Below are 1,910 nucleotides of genomic sequence, written 5' to 3'. Positions count from 1 at the left end.
TTTAAACAACACAACACAGAGATGGTCATATTTCCACAAGCTCAGGATCTGTACATCGTCTGTCGACATAAATATGCAAATCCACTAATGAGAATGTTGTAAACTCGCATGGTAAGGTGTGAAGCAGGCAAAATGGAATCAAGCAGGGGAGAAAGACACACTTCAGGTATTATCAATCCCTTTTTTTGCATTGAGCTGTGCTTGTCTTCAACATATTTGCCTCCACACCAGGACACCAGGAAGGGGAAACATCAGAGAATGGGGGGGGGAATATCTCAACAACTAGATAATGGATTGATATTTTGAGTTTACAATAGACTTTCACGGTCCCAAGAGGACATGCCATGATATATCTCAGGGGGGTTGAATCTAGTGCAGCTGTACTTTGCTGTAGATACAGTACTTTTTAATACATTTTGCTTCTCATCCAAGGGGCTTCTTCAGTTCGAACTGACTGGTTGGGTGTCCAAAGTAATTGGGTCTGCTATAGAGGCCAGTGTTTCTCTCAATTCAATTTCGGTAATATTTCAGTAATACAGCTATTTTGTCACATTATCAATAATACTTTCATTTTTCACTGCTTTTTGGATGGTCTCGGTAAATGTGGACACTTCACTGTCTTTTGCCACAAAGAGGCCCTCAAAAAAGGCAGGGTCATCAGAGCTGAATAAGAAAGAAAAATAGACAGATCCATTAAACACATGGGAATATCAATTAATCACTAAAAACACTGGAGAAAAAATCACCTTCCACTTTGGCCAGAGCGATATAGCTTTCTGTTTCCATCTGCAGAAACAGCCAACATTTCAGGTGTGCAGGCTGGGCAGGTGAAATCAGCACCACAGCACAGTTGATTTTCCTCAAACGAAGAGTATGAAAACTCTAAGAAACTGCGCTGCAGTGCATCTCCGTTGATATGTCCAGACTAGAAGATACAGAGAATTATACATTTTTGTGATGTTGTCTGCCTATGTAAATAAAGTTTTTTAATATGGTTAGGAACAAATAAACTTACTCTTCCTCCGCACTTTGTGCGATGCTCCAGCAACTTTGCAAAGGCCTGTCTGGCAAAACCAGGAGAAATGACCTTCAGTTCCTTAAAGGAGCTCAGAAGGTCCAGCGTGTACAAAGTACACACATTAAGAGAGGCCGGCCAATATCCGCTCCTAATGAGGTCCTTTAAATCAGGAGTCCACTGCCTCTCGCATGTTCCACACGTATATAGAGGCTGATGCAAGTCATAACGCCCTTGGAACATAAAGCAAATAAACAACATCGTGAATACATACCAACCACATACTTAATACACATGATCTGTGTAGTGTAGTAAAAAAAGATATTCTGAATTAGGTGGGATACAAAGTTTTATTAAATTGGGATATGTGCCTCAGGGTTTAGCCCCTTACAGTTCCCCTTCTGAAATTTTATAGTTTTCTACCAGCCAAAGAATACCAACCGAATGACAGCAGGCTCATTGCAGAGGCAGCACAAAGGATGATCAACAGCCTCTTTCTCTATGAGGCATTGGAGGTTGTGTGGTCTCGACGCTTTCCAGAGTTCTGAGGCTTTCTGCTGACGAAAAGACCAGGATGTTGCTGAACTTTTTTGAGGCTCACCAGAATGGCATGATGCCAAAATAGCAGAGAGCCTCTCCATATTTTTCTCTGTAAAGAAAATATAAACTTGAGTTATAAAAGATGATTTAAATAACAACCATTAAAATAATTAATAAACATACACATAGTATACACATATTTTCACTATGAAACTGGCTCTAATCATTAGTGTTCATATTCAACTGTAAGTGTTAAGGTTTGTTTCAATCTTAAATTCAGTTATACACAGAGATTTGAAGATTTAAAATTCTTTCATCACTGTGACACCCTAGAGGACTTGCTGAAGGGTAAACT

The 1,910-nt window shown here is 39.6% G+C and overlaps 1 long non-coding RNA gene across 1 annotated transcript; it reads right to left on the bottom strand.

The window, feature by feature from the left end:
* Positions 1-569: 569 nt before the first annotated feature.
* On the bottom strand, positions 570-1,248 carry LOC143325387 (uncharacterized). Its single transcript, XR_013077531.1, has 3 exons — positions 1,016-1,248; positions 747-925; positions 570-663 (listed from the first exon to the last, which is right to left on the bottom strand). It is a non-coding gene; the product is annotated as an uncharacterized LOC143325387 (long non-coding RNA).
* Between the last annotated feature and the right edge of the window lie 662 nt (positions 1,249-1,910).

This window comes from Chaetodon auriga, chromosome 9, assembly GCF_051107435.1.
Source record: "Chaetodon auriga isolate fChaAug3 chromosome 9, fChaAug3.hap1, whole genome shotgun sequence".
NCBI lineage: Eukaryota > Metazoa > Chordata > Actinopteri > Chaetodontiformes > Chaetodontidae > Chaetodon > Chaetodon auriga.
This window is presented reverse-complemented; position numbering and strand designations above follow the sequence as displayed.